Genomic DNA, 15,237 nt, shown 5'->3' with positions numbered 1-15,237 from the left:
TTTCCACCCAGGGGCCTAGGCCTTCTGAGGCCCTGGCCAGACTTAGAATTTGGCCTCAAGCAGCACAAGCTCACTCAGAACAGCACTTTGGTACCTGCCGTCTGTGCATGCCAGGTAAGGCCAAGCTGGCTCAAAGAGCAGCCAGCCACCTCTGCAAGGGTGCTCCTGGAGCAGATGGAGCAGCCACCAACCTCACCCACTCGAGGAAGCACGGATGGCCAGATTCCAACAGACTGAGTGGCTGCCACCTGATGGCTGATTTAGCAGAGGCTTGAGGAAAAACAGGTGGCACTGAGGCCTTACCTCTAGGGTAGAAGAAATGATGTATGCTGACCGGCAGCGAGTGAGGTTGGTGGCTGGTCCACCGGCTCCTGTCACAGCCTTGCAGAGGTGGTTGGTTGCTCTTTGAGCTGGCTTGGCCTTGCCTGGCATGCACAAGCCTCAGTGCAACAATTGTCTTACAAATGGAGCCATTTAGAGGAAAGGAGCATCAGGCTCAGGAGTAGGGTGTGCTCTGCCTTTAGGGCTCCACTCAATTCCTCAGGGCTCAGATGGCCCTGCGGGCTTCTTTGTTGCCAAGAAGCAGACCACAGGCCGTCTGAAGGAGGACTTTACATTCAAGTGCAGAAAGCAGCCAGGATTGCAATCCAGGGGTCTAGGCTTTCTGTGGCCCTTTCCAGACTTAGAATTTGGCCTCAGGCATGACAAGCTCACTCAGAGCAGCACGTGGGTAGCTGGGGCCTGTGCATGACAGGCAAGGCCAAACTGGCTCAAAGAGCAACCTGCCACCTTGGCAAGGGTGTGCGTGTAGCAGCTGGACCAGTCACCAACCTCACCCACTGAAGGAAGCAGGGATGGTCAGATTCCCACAGCCTGAGGGCTTGCCACCTGATGGCTGCTGGAGCAGAGGCCTGAGGAAAAGCAGATGGCACTGAGGCCCTACCTTTAGGATAGAAGAAATGAGGTACCCTGAACGGCAGCAAGTGAGGTTGGTGGCTGGTCCACCGGCTCCTGGCACACACTTGCAGAGTTGGCTCATTGCTCTTTGATCCAGCTTGGCCTTGCCAGGTATGCACAAGCCTCAGTGCAACAACTGTGCTGCAAATGAAGCCAGACAGAGGACATGAGCAGCAGGCTCAGTGGCAGGGTGTATGCTTGCTTTAGGGCTCCAGTCCATGCCTCCGGGCTTGTATGGCACAGCGGGCTTCTTGGTTACCTCCACAAGCCATCTTGAGGAGGACTTTATGTTTTAAAATGCAATTCCAATTAGCATAGAACATTTACAGCCTAGGGAAAGGCTTATGGCATTAGAATCCTTATTTATATGATTATTTTGTGGTTTTTTGAGATAGGGTCTTTGCCTCTTATCCAGGCAGAAGTGCTGTGATTTTGTCATAATTCACCACCGCCATGAACTCTGAGTCCCATCCATCATTTTCCCTTGGTCTCCCAACTAGTAGGAGCTACAAGCATGAGGCACCATGCCTGGCTAGTTTTCTAAATGTGGTTTTGTTGTTGTTGTTGTTGAGAGTATGGTATCACTGTGTTGCTCTGGCTGGTCTCAAATTCCCATCCTCAAGTGATCTTTCTGCCACAGCCTCCTAAAGTGCTGGGATTACAGGCATGAGCCACCATGCCTAGCATAGAGTATTACATTGTTTTCAAAGTCTTATTCTAAGATCCATTTGTTGACTTTGGTCTCAATAACTCAATATAATATCTCTGAAACTTTTTTTTGACAAATTTTGGGGCATGATGATGAGAGAAGGGGGTTTGAGACTTTCTAAAAAGGATTAACTTGGAACCATTTAAGGAGGAACAAACACAAATTATCAGAACAATAAAAGAAAGATCAAGTGCAGAAGTTCTGTGGCAAAGACGATAGTAAAGAATGTATGATTGTGACTCATGGTGGCTTTTACTTTATTCTTGAATTTCTGAGTAACTTAAGGGTTAACATTTAAAGAATGCGTATTATACATAACATTTTATTGCAAGTAAATGTATTTCAAAATGTGTTACTGGTTTTGTATGAGATTGTTCTCAGCCTCCATTATCAAGCTGTATTATTTTATTAATGTAGTTTGATGATCTTACAACACAGCTGGGAGCTGTATCTTCAAAATATGTCTATTTGACTAAATAAAATCAAGTTATTCAATGGGAGTTATTATCTACGAAAAAAGTACCACAGGAATGTAAAAAACTTGAGGAGGATAAAAATATGTTGGAAGAAGAAATATTAAATCTTAAGAAGCATATGGAAACAACACACTGGTGAAGACAAATTGGTGATGATGTACAAAATTATACATTGAATCTAGAAGAAAGGGCAATGCAGGCAATAGAAAAATGAGTAGAAATCCCTTTACAGGTTAGTTTGTAAAATCAGGTAAGTTTATTTATAATGTGCTTTCATTTATTTCACTGCAAATTATATTTTGGAGATATATATATATTTCCTCTGCCTCTCTTATAGCAATTTGCCTTGTAGAATTCTAGCAAAAAGGTGGCATCTGCTTTTACTTTCAAATATTTATATTTCCATCATTATAACAAGATTAATTTTTCAGAGTAATGAGTCTCACTGTGGAGTCATTTGATTGATAAGACCCATTGGCATAAGATTACTTCCTCTGACTATAAAAATCCTGGAAGAAAAACTAGGAAATATTCTTCTGGACATTGCACTTGGCAATGAATTTGTGGGTAAGTACTCAAAAAACAATTGCCAGCAAAATGAAAACTGACAAGTGTGATTTAATTAAACTAAAGAGCTGCTTCTGCACAGCATGAGAAGCTATCAAGGGATCAAACAGACAGCCTACAGAATGGAAGAAAATATCCACACACTATGCACCTGTAATCCCAGCTACTTGGGAGGCTGAGGCAGGAAAATCATCGGAACCTGGGAGGTGGAGGTTGTAGTGAGCTGAGATCACGCCATTGTACTCCAGGTCAAGACTGCGTCTCTAAAATAAATAAATAAAATAAAATAAAATAAAATAAATAAAAACAAATAAATAAAAGCTAGAAGTTCTATGAAAACATTAATGCACATATAATCTTTTTAAAATGTTCATTGTTTCTCTAGAGATTTCAATACCTATTCTACCTTATTACAGTAACCTATAATTTGTATTATATTGACTATGGTATAAAAACCTTAAAATGTATGTTTCTCTTTCCTCCCTGCTTTACACTATATATGTCATGCATTATAGTCTCAAATATTATGAATTCCATGATGTGAAGTTACTCTTTTTTAAAAAAAAATGTAGGCCGGGCGCGGTGGCTCAAGCCTGTAATCCCAGCACTTTGGGAGGCCGAGGCGGGCGGATCACGAGGTCAGGAGATCCAGACCATCCTGGCTAACACAGTGAAACCCCGTCTCTACTAAAAAAATACAAAAAATTAGCCGGGCGAGGTGGCGGCGCCTGTAGTCCCCGCTACTCGGGAGGCTGAGGCAGGAGAATGGCGGGAACCCGGGAGGCGGAGCTTGCAGTGAACTGAGATCCGGCCACTGCACTCCAGCCTGGGCGACAGAGCGAGACTCCGTCTCAAAAAAAAAAAAAAAAAAAAATGTAGACAATCCATGATCTTTAGAGCAATGTAAAATAATTGGGCTACATATCTTTATATCTTCCCTGGCACTCTTTATTTCTTGGTGTAGTTTCAACTTTCATCTGCTTCCATATTCCTTTTGCCTCAAGAAATCATTTTGACATTTATTTTAGTGCAGACCTGTTAGCAAGGGAATCTTCCAGGGTTAATCTGAAAATGTCTTCATTTAATTATAAGATTGGGGACTGACTTTTTTCAGTTATTTAAAAATTTGTATCATTGGTTTCTGACTTGCAGAGTTGCTGACCAGCAGTTCACTGTAATGTTTGTTTCTGTTTATCTCTGTACACAATGTTCCTATTTTTCTGTGACTGAATTCAAGATTTATGCTAATCTTTGGTTTTCAGCAGTTAGACTAGTGTGATTATTCTAGCGTTCTTTAAATTTTGTATTAATCTTTCTTGGAGCTTTTTGAGGTTACTTGGTGTCCTCAGTCATCTTTTTCAAAGTTTTCTTCTCTCACACTCTGTTTTTAATCTCCTTCTGGAATTCCAAGTAATTGCATTTTAGTTAATTTCATATTAACTAATTCCAGAGAATTCTTGGATGCACTATAGTATTTTATTTGCTTGGTTCATTGGATTATTTTGTTTTTCTCTTTCCTCCCTTTGTGCTGCCATTCGAATAACTTGTGTTGACCTATTATAAAATTTACTGCTTCTTTCTTAACTCTGATGACCAGTCTGCTAATCAGCTTGAGGATGTAATTCTTCATCTCTGTTCTCAAGCTTTCACTTATTTCTAGCTTTTGCCTTTTACTGTTCCCATCTCTGCTGAAATTCCTCATTTTTCCATGCATGTCTTTTTTTTAACTAGATCCTTTAACATTTTGATCATTATTATTTTAAATTACTTGCATTTAGTTCCAACATCTGAATTATCTCTGAATTTGATTCTGTTGACTTTTTATCTTTTGAAAATATTATAACTCATAACTCAAATTTCTAATTTGCTTTTATGTGTCTCCCAATTTCTAAAAAATGCAAATCATCAGATGTACAAAAACAGTAGCTCACGAGATGATTATTTATGTCAAGATTGTTTTATGTTTCTGTTTCATTTTGGCTTGTGTCATGCTATTAGTGCGGGCAGGAACAAAGGTTGGTTTTTGCTGTGGTGTCTGAAACATTCAGTGAACCATGTAACTTAAATTTCTGCAGCAGTAGGCTGCCATACCATGTGCCCTGTGTGGGGCCTTAGGCTCTGGAGGGCATATGCCAATGCTCCTGTTCCACAGTTACCTTCCGGTAGTCCTTACCACCTATGTCACAGAGAGGGTCTCTCTCCACTTTCTTGTTCCTCTCTAACTGTAGAACATCATTTCTTGTGTGTGTGTGTGACTAGGCAGAAAATTCAGGTTGGGGGCAGAGGAATGATTCATGTTATTTTGGAGCCAGTTTCATCACCAGACTCTCAGAGAAGGGATATTTTTAGCACTTCGCGACTCTTATTCCAGTGGGAGTCAAACTGTCACTTACCTGTGTTGGTTTTTGAGGAAGAAATAATACCTTGCTTCTTGCCACCTCAGTGGTAGAAAACCTTTGATTTATATCATTGAAAGTTTTCAAACCCACAATAAGGGCAAGCTCTTTTCTTTCTCCTTCCATAGGAACAATGCACCTTTGTCTGTGGTCACTGGATGGAGACTTTCCAACCCTTTACCACAGTAGCACGACTCTGCATTAGTGCAAAATCCTGGACCCCGAAACAATCCTTGTTCCTCTCCTGATGGGGAAGTATTTTTCCTCCATCTGTCCCCCAGAAGCAGTGATCCTTTGCCTGGTCTCAGGTGGGGTGGAGTAGGATGTGAGAGGTTTCTTAACCTTCTCTGAAAACTGATGTGTTTCGCTTCTTCTTATCTCCCAGAAACAGTAGACTTTTGCATGGCTTGTGGACCTAGATGCTTTTATGCCACAGCAAATTAAGGATTTTGATTCTTAGGAGAGAAGCAAATGTTCATGTAGTCAATTTTTTTCTTATTTATTTTTTGCTTTGTTTTCTTATTTCAGTCATGATGAGTTGAATATGATCATGATTTTCCCTTTAAGCTGCTTGCAACTCTAAAATTTTATCAGTCTCCCTTTGGCCTTTCAGCACTAAATCAAATGCAGAGAATCATCAGTTGTGTGAATAAAGTGTTTTTATTGAGAACAGAATTATTCATATAGACACGAATTCGGATATTATCTACTTAGAACAAACAATGTCATTGTTTCAAAATGTAAAATCTGCTTTAGGCTGAACAAAGAATGGTTCTTGAAACGAATTTCCCTTTGTGATCAATTAAAAAAACTCAGTGCTTTCTATCTCTCGGGTAGATTATTAAAATAAGTACATACCTGATCTTCATTTTAGGTTCTCTCTCTTCAAGATATTCCCTTCAAAACTACTTTGACTGATTAGTCTCTTTTGAATTACATTACACTGTGTATTTTCTTCACAAGCTCATCAGGGTAAATCCTGCCTTTACATTTGTTATAAAAATTCTCTCTTTTTTTTCAAGTCTTATTTGAGCTGAAAGCTCTCCACCAAATGTCTCCTATGCCACAAAGCCTTATTTTACTGATCCCTCCTGTCCTCCTGGCTCAAGCTCATTTACGAATACTTTTTTAATGAAAATATTCAAGCAATACTTTTTTTTAAAAAAAGTATGAACATATAGTATTTTCAATTTGAACACAAAATACTGCTCTACTTGAAAACAAGTTTTAGAAACAATTAAATATTTCTAGAAGGAGAATCAACGTGTCATAAATATCACAATCCAATTTTCCTGTTTGTACTAAAACATTAGCAAATATTTACTGAGAAACTGCTATCTGCCTGAAAGTATAATGCTTTTGATACACATTATATGATAAAAACTAGGTACTAATATTAGTAGTATTTTAAGAGTAAAAATATCGAGTCTTAGAAATGTTAAGCAATGTGCACAAATAGCATAGGGAAAGTTGGAGTTCTGAAATTCTGACTATGCTGTATGTATGATAGGAGAATCAATTGTCAAACAAAACTGTCAGGTCATTGTGGGGATTCGGAGGCCTCTGATTGCTAGGGTCAGTACACTTAAATCGTGTCACAACTTAGTTAAATCTATTTCATTAAAGCAAAATTCCACGTATGATTTCACAAAGATTATTGGCACCAAAAACATTATTTTTCCTTCCTTCCTTCCTTTCTCCTTCCTTCCTTCCTTCCTTCCTTCCTTCCTGCTTTCTTGCTTTCTTTCTCTTGTTCTGTCATTCTCTTTCTCTTTCTTTCTTTGAGACAGGGTCTCAGTCTGTTGCCCAAGCTGGAGTGCAGTGGCACAATCATGGTGCACTGCAGCCCCAGCTTCCCCAGGCTCATGTTATCCTCCCACCTCATCCTCCTGAGTATCTGGGACTACAGGCAAGTCACCATACCTGGCTTTTTTTTTTTTTTTTCAAGATTGGGTTTCACCATACTGCCGAACCTGGTCTGTAACTCCTGAGCTCAAACAATCCACCTGCCTTTGCCTCCCAAAGTATTGGGATTCCAGATGTAAGCCACATGCCTGGCAAATAGTATTATTCAATAAGTTCATTTTAACTATTAGATTTTGGACAATGAGAGACAGAATTTTCTATATCATAATTCATCTTCTGTTCTTATTTGAAGTAATATATAAGGATTTCAACTCAACTCAAATTTATTTATTAGCAAATTAAATTTCTTTTTCAGGATTCCAAACTTTTGTTCAAGACATAAATGCTAAACAATGTCACGAATTTTAATTAGATTAACAGAAAGGTATTCTGGTGTTTAATAACAGTGACAGAATCGGCTATTGATTTTATTTTCTTTCCCTTTGTCTCTTTCCCCTTTTTAAAATATTGTACTTTTTAGGCTCTTTAGAATCCTGTAGATAGAGTTTTGAGAATTAAACAAAACACTCACAGAAACTGCCAACCCTAGGATGAAATATATTGTTACTGTGCTTTGGGATTAAAATAAGGAACTACAGTTTACAGAACTTTTATACTGATACACAGACACTAAAAAGGGAAAGGGTTGGGATGAGAAGTTCTGCTATGCAATCAAGAATCTCAGCCACTCATTTCTGTAGGAGCTACGGGAGCTCCCTGTAAAGAGAGTTAGGGAGAGTGTAGCTTCAGAGTTTCTTGATTTTTCCCAGAGGTTCCCCCAAAAGGTCATGACACTTTATAAGAATGCTTCACTTGTGAAAAACAAATATCAAAGTCTGCTTGTAAATTATATTTAAGGACAAATCTTCATTCCATGTTTAATTTATTTAGCTTACTCTGTAGCTAATATTTCCTGCTGACCACATTTTAAATGCTGTAAATATAGATAATATAATTTATGGATCATTAATGCTTCTTTAGTAGTTCAGAGAAAACTTCAAAAGAAATGGCTCCAGAATAAGCTTCTTGATTTATAAAATTCCATGTCACTGACTCAAGTTTGTATAGCATCTCAAAATATAAATATAGACATCTCAGATAATATATTTAAAATATCAAATTCCTCTTAGAAAAGAATAGTACTTAACTAGATAGGAATAACAGGTCGCCATTATTTGAATTGTCTCCTATTAATTTTTGTTTTGTTTTGTTATTCATGTTTTATTTATGGGGGATAAATATAACTTCCACTGTTTTCAGAACTATTGTATGCAGTCAGTATGAGAATGCAATTTATGGGGCGCGGTGGCTCAAGCCTGTAATCCCAGCACTTTGGGAGGCCGAGACGGGCGGATCACGAGGTCAGGAGATCGAGACCATCCTGGCTAATACGGTGAAACCCCGTCTCTACTAAAAAAATACAAAAATCTAGCCGGGCGAGGTGGCGGGCGCCTGTAGTCCCAGCTACTCTGGGGGCTGAGGTAGTAGAATGGCGTGAACCCCGGAGGCGGAGCTTGCAGTGAGCTGAGATCCGGCCACTGCACTCCAGCCTGGGCGACAGAGCGAGACTCTGTCTCAAAAAAAAAAAAAAAAAAAAAAAGAATGCAATTTATGTTTCCTTGATGCTTTTTCACACTTCTGTTACTAGAAATAAGAATACAGTAATATTGGCAAAGAAAATTGACCATTCAATAAATTTCTCCAGTAAATCTGATTTAAAATAACATTGCCTATGGCTTTCTTACATCAATATTGTTTTGTCCTAGACTACCTTATCTGAAATTAAGGCTTTGAAATTCTAATTATGTGCAAATGTGTAAAATATCATCACCTAAAGCTATATAACATGTTCTATTTCTATACTATGATTGCAGGTTTATAATTCTGGAAAGGTATACAGAACATAAGATTTACCTTTTTAATCACTTTAAGTGCACGGTTTTGTGGCATTAAGTATGTTTGCACTGTTGTGCAACAGCCACCACCACAGACCTCCAAAACTTGTCTTCTTCTCCAACTAAAACTCTGTACTCATTGAACACCAACTTCCCATTCCTCTCCCTGCCCCTCCCCCTAGCAATCACCATTCTACTTTCTGTCTCCACAAATTTCACTAAGTAACTCACAGAAATGGCATGATACAGAATGTTTGAATTTCTCGGACTGGCTTATTTCACTTGGCATATCTTAAAAGTTTCATCTATTTCATAGCATGTTCAGAATATATTTTGGGCTGAATATTATGATGTTGCTGTATATACCACATTTTTTTAACTACTCATCCGTCAATATTCACATGGGCTGCTCCCTCCCTTTGATTATTGTGGATAATACTGCTCATGGACACGCTGCACAAACATCTGTTTGGTCCCTGCGCTCATTTATTTTGCATATGGATTTGCATTTTAATACAAAGGAGAAATTACACAGCTTTTTACAAGTGTCCAAATGAAAAGGAGCAGAACATCACTAAAATATTCGAAAGTAGATTAGGGGAAAAAGTAGGGAGAGAATTGAACCAAAATTTAATAAGCAGCGTAAGAGAGTTTCAAGAGGAGGGAAAAAATTGACAATATAAACCTAGAATTAAATAGCGAAACGTCGATATTTAGAAAATTGTCACATGTACCCATATGTCGCCTGTGAGCTGATATTTACATTATTGTTTTATTGCAGGTTTCCAAAAGTAAGTGCAATGTGAGAGTTTCATCATGCTAAATAAACTGAAACATGATACATATTTTGATGTATTGTCCTTGAGAGCAGCCTGGCGGTAATTAGTGCAATTTTAAATTATGAAATGATAGTGGAGTCAATCTGCCAAACTGAAAAAAATGTATATATACGATATGTATACGTTTCTCAAAAGCCCGTTGTATCATACAATTAAATTATGATTTAAAGCTACCTGACAATTACTGGAGGAAAAAATAAAACGTTTACATTAATATTACCATAATTTTGATATTATTGCAAATATCAACGCGTGTAGTACTTAGGGATAAACCTGCAAAAAAGAGAAACGTTTGAAAACTATGAAACTACAAATATTGTTAAAATAAATAAGAGACCTCAATCAATGGAATGTATGAGTCATAAATCTCAATACTGTTAAAATGTCTATTCTTCCCACATTGATCTATAAGAATTCCAATCAAATCACAGCTGTATTCCTTATTTTAGAAATTGAGAAACTAAAATTCTGAAATGTACGTCGATGGGTAGACGACCTATAAAGGCAAATTACTTTGAAAGGAAACAATTACTTTGAAACCAGGTGCTGTGGGAGAATTAACAGCACCTGGTTTCAAGACTGATCAAGTTACAGTACTTAAGATGATGTAGTACAAATATAGATATACACATGTATATCAGCTTTCAGCTAGTTTTTAATAAAGTTCTTAGAGCATTCATGGACATAACATTTTCAACAAATGCTTCTGAAACAATTAGATATACCAGTGTGTGTGTGTGTGTGTGTGTGTGTGTGTGTAGCTCAGTACTTCACACCTGAGAGGTATGAGCGTGCATTACCAAGGGGAACTGGGAAGCTTTGAGAGTACTGGATATGCTCACTGACCCCTTCATGGTGATTGTTTAATGGGCACATGTATACATCAAATTCATCTCATTACACTTTAAATATTGGTAGTGTGTTTTATGTTCATTAGACATGAATAAAGCTGTAAATGTTATCAAAATATTCACTTACTATGCTTTTATTCATTTTACTCTCTCTCTCCACAGACCTTCAGATAGAAAATGCAGTTCAAAGATATTTCATAAACGAAGAAAAGAAGTATGAATACAGGTGAGAGATAGTACTCAGATTTTTTTTTTTCAGTGCAATCCTGGTCTTTTGTGACTAGCAATATTTTTATGTGCAGAAGTAGCAGAAAAGATAAATATTTTGTACAGTAGAGAAACGCATAATTTCTGTGCCATGGAAGAGATAACTCACAAAGATGACAGATTCTGACTATGTTGGATACTAATCAGTATTGTAACTAACCAATGATCTGACCTTAACATTGGCTGTAAAGCTACTTTAATGTTCCTTGTAATGATTTGAACCTATTACTGGAACCTTCATTGCTTACTGAGTTGAATAACACTGTTGATACGTGTTGATCTTATATTAGCACTAGAGTCATAATTTTACTTCTTAGAAAATTAAAATTAAATACTTGAAATTATATATTTTTAATGTTTCAACTGTGATATCACTCCACATGCATCTTTCAATTCTTATTTGGTAAAGGATAGCAAATACAGAAAGAATTCTTGTGATAATAGAGAACACAGAACTGTTGAACGGTGTTGAAGCTGAGCTGGAGAGAGTCACCAAAGCTGGCGCGAAAGCTGGCAAGGTCGGAGAGTTTCCTGCCTGGGCACAGCTTGAGCTCGGCCCGGCGCCTCCACCAGTGGCGGAAACTGCAGACCCAGCTGGGACCTGAGGCCTCCGCCCCATCCTCTCACCAGCCAGGAGCTGTGCTGAGGTCCCGACCCTGGAGGGGCGCGCCCGAGGGAAGGCGGCCCATGTTCCGGACAGCAGCAGGATACCAGGGTCCAGGGACCCACCTCCCGCCGCGGGAACCCCAAACCTTGCCTGGCGCCCCTCGCTTGCTCCGCCTGGCCTCCAGAGGCCGGTGTGTGTCCTGGTCTCGAGGATGTACAGCAGGTGCCCGGGAGTCCCCCTCCGCCATGGCCTACGGCTCTGCCAGCCATCACACCTGGTTCGAGGACCGCAGCCTCGCTGCCTCTGATCCCGCCAAGCCAGGACCTGTCCTCCTCCTGGGCGACCAGCAGGGGGGATGCACACTGCCCCTTGGCCTGCACAGCCCCTGGCCGCCCATCCCCTCTCGCCCCTCCGCCCCAGGCCAGGACCTTCCTGTGACACAGAACCCACCTTCCTTCCCGCTGCAGAGCTGCTCCGCTTCCGCCACCCACAGGGAAAAACGCAGATCTCCAACCAAACAGAAATCCGCCTGTGACTCCTCTGGTTGGATCCTGCCAGTCCCCACATTTACTTCCAGGAGTTTTCTCCGCAGAAGGTGTCCGATGTTTGATGTTTCACCAGAGATGAGGCTGAAAAGTGACAGCAATAGAGAAACACATCAGGCTTTCCGCAACAAAGATGACCTTCCCTTCTTCAAATCTCAGCACTCTCCAAGGCCCAGGAAGGACTCAGGACAAGATGACTGAGCTGGAGTACTGGGCCCAGGAAATGCAGGCCCAGAGCAGGTCACCTCCTTAGGGCAGGCCCAGGCTTGTCCTGGCTGCCCGGGTGCCTTTCTCCTCACTCCCACCCAATGCAGGGGACCCCACAAACTCCGCTGTCGGGGCTCCCTGCACCTCCCTCCACAGGAGCCACCTCCTGCCCGCCAAGCTGGGGCCTTCTGGGGCATCCTGGGCTGAGAGGGCAAGGTGCCAGCACTACACACTGGGGAAGGAACACCGCCACACTGTCACACTGACACAGCACCACACGAAGACACCACCACACAGACACTGCCACATGGACAGACACACAGACACATGGAGATATCACCGTACGGACACACGGACACACCACCACACTGTCACATGTACAGACACACGGAGACATTACGACACGGACACACTGCCACACTGTGACATGGACGGACAGACAGACATATGGAGAAGTCATCACACAGGCACAGCACCAGACTGTCACACAGACACAGACACACGGAGACATCACCATAAGGACACACGACCACACTACCACAGGGACACACAGACACACAGACATCACCACACTGTCCAGGGACACAGCATCACTCTCACATGAACAGACACACTGCCACATGGACACTGCCACACACACACACACCGCCACACTGTGACACGGCCACACCTCCACACTGTCAGACACCACCACACACAGACACTGCCACATGGACACTGCCACACACACACAGACACCGCTACACTGTGACATGGCCACACCTACACACTGTGAGACACCACCACACAGACACTGCCACATGGACACTGCCACACACACAGACACACCGCCACACTGTGACACGGGCACACCTCCACACTGTCAGACACCACACAGACACTGCCACATGGACACTGCCACACACAAGACACACCGCCACACTGTGACACGGACACACTCCACACTGTCAGACTCCACCACACACAGACACTGCCACATGGACACTGCCACACCACAGACACACCGCCACACTGTGACACGGACACACTCCACACTGTCAGACTCCACCACACAGACACTGCCACATGGACACTGCCACACACACAGACACACCGCCACACTGTGACATGGACACACCTCACACTGTCAGACTCCACCACACACAGACACTGCCACATGGACACTGCCACACACACAGACACACCACCACACTGTGACATGGACACACCTCCACACTGTCAGACACACCACACACAGACACTGCCACATGGACACTGCCACACACACACGACACCGCTACACTGTGACATGGCCACACCTACACACTGTGAGACACCACACACAGACACTGCCACATGGACACTGCCACACACACAGACACACCGCCACACTGTGACACGGGCACACCTCCACACTGTCAGACACCACACAGACACTGCCACATGGACACTGCCACACACACAGACACACCGCCACACTGTGACACGGGCACACCTCCACACTGTCAGACTCCACCACACACAGACACTGCCACATGGACACTGCCACACACACAGACACACCGCCACACTGTGACACGGACACACCTCCACACTGTCAGACTCCACCACACAGACACTGCCACATGGACACTGCCACACACACAGACACACCGCCACACTGTGACATGGACACACCTCCACACTGTCAGACTCCACCACACACAGACACTGCCACATGGACACTGCCACACACACAGACACACCACCACACTGTGACATGGACACACCTCCACACTGTCAGACACCACCCCACAGACACTGCCACATGGACACTGCCACACACACAGACACACCGCCACACTGTGACACGGACACACCTCCACACTGTCAGACACCACCCCACAGACGCTGCCATGCGGACACAAGGACACACAGACACACTGTCACACGGATACACAAACACACTGTCACATGGAGACATCACCACGCAGATCTATGAACACAGCACGACATGGACACAGCACCACACAGACACTGCCACATGGAAACACCACCACAGAGAAATGCGGACACACTGCACACAGACACACCACCACACAGACACACCACCACACAGACACACCACCGCACAGAAATGCGGACACACTGCACACAGACACACCACCACACAGAAATGCGGGCACACTGCCCACGGACACACCACCACACAGAAAGGCGGACACACTGCACACGGACACACCACCACACAGAAAGGCGGACACACTGCACACGGACACACCACCACACAGAAAGGCGGACACACTGCCCACGGACACACCACCACACAGAAAGGCGGACACACTGCACACGGACACACACCACACAGACACACCACACACAGAAAGGCGGACACACTGCACACGGACACCACCACACAGACACACACCACACAGAAAGGCGGACACACTGCCCACGGACACACCACCACACAGAAAGGCGGACACACTGCACACGGACACCACCACACAGACACACCACACACAGAAAGGCGGACACACTGCACACGGACACACCACCACACAGAAAGGCGGACACACTGCCCACGGACACACACCACCACACAGAAAGGCGGACACACTGCCCACGGACACACCACCACACAGAAAGGCGGACACACTGCACACGGACACACCACCACACAGAAAGGCGGACACACTGCACACGGACACACCACCACACAGAAAGGCGGACACACTGCACACGGACACACCACCACACAGAAAGGTGGACACATTGCCCACAGACACCACCACGCTGCCACACGGACACACCACCACATCGTTGCCACACTTTCATGTGTCAGCTGGCAGTGTGGGCCCCACCACTCTGGGCTCTAATAGAGAAATTACTTAGGCAGATAGTGAAGGCAAAAGAATTTCCATCTCCTGTGTCATTGCTTTGGCAGTGGAAATGCGCGTGGCCTCTAAAGTGTGGGTCCCAAGGTCATGAGGGCCTCTGGGGTGGAGGCCAAGGTCTCTTTCCAGTCTGGAATGGAGGAAGGCGCGATGGCCAGGGG

At 43.1% G+C, this 15,237-nt stretch overlaps 1 long non-coding RNA gene across 2 annotated transcripts; it reads left to right on the top strand.

Moving 5' to 3' along the window:
- The first annotated feature begins 1,455 nt into the window (after positions 1 to 1,455).
- Positions 1,456 to 12,656, top strand: LOC117087182. 2 transcript variants are annotated; one of them, XR_004438717.1, is made up of 4 exons: positions 1,458 to 2,374; positions 2,574 to 2,709; positions 10,758 to 10,821; positions 11,272 to 12,656. It is a non-coding gene; the product is annotated as an uncharacterized LOC117087182 (long non-coding RNA). The 2 variants fall into 2 exon arrangements; XR_004438716.1 differs by having other exon boundaries at positions 1,456 to 2,709.
- Positions 12,657 to 15,237: the final 2,581 nt, after the last annotated feature.

This window comes from Trachypithecus francoisi, unplaced genomic scaffold, assembly GCF_009764315.1.
Source record: "Trachypithecus francoisi isolate TF-2019V2 unplaced genomic scaffold, Tfra_2.0 Contig00621, whole genome shotgun sequence".
NCBI lineage: Eukaryota > Metazoa > Chordata > Mammalia > Primates > Cercopithecidae > Trachypithecus > Trachypithecus francoisi.
Note: the sequence above shows the minus strand (reverse complement) of the source record. Positions and strands in the feature narration are given on the sequence as shown.